Source organism: Seriola lalandi, unplaced genomic scaffold, assembly GCF_002814215.2.
Source record: "Seriola lalandi dorsalis isolate HSWRI2012SDOR001 ecotype SW California unplaced genomic scaffold, Sedor1 jcf7180002054963, whole genome shotgun sequence".
NCBI lineage: Eukaryota > Metazoa > Chordata > Actinopteri > Carangiformes > Carangidae > Seriola > Seriola lalandi.
In genome coordinates, this window is record NW_019525514.1 from 821,320 (window position 1) to 821,632 (window position 313).

A 313-nucleotide genomic window follows, 5' to 3' on the forward strand; every position below is an offset into this window, starting at 1 on the left:
AGAAATAGATCTATATAACTTTGGGGCTTTTACAGCTTGAGACGGCAGGTTTGGAGTTGAACACTTTAAAAAATGTCACTATATCGCAGTGAAGCGGTCAGTTCCTTTTCGAAAGACAGCAGTGACAAAGAGTTCAGTCTGCCTGTCAGCATTGTTGCTCTGGTGCAAGTTTTTATCCTGTCGACAGCTGAAAACAGTCTCTCCACAGTGCATGAGGTCATGGGGAGGGTGAGGAGCGCACGAAGTAGTCCGTTCATTTTGGGGAAGATATCTCTGGGACATGCATCAAGCACCTCAAAAAGTGAGGGAAAAT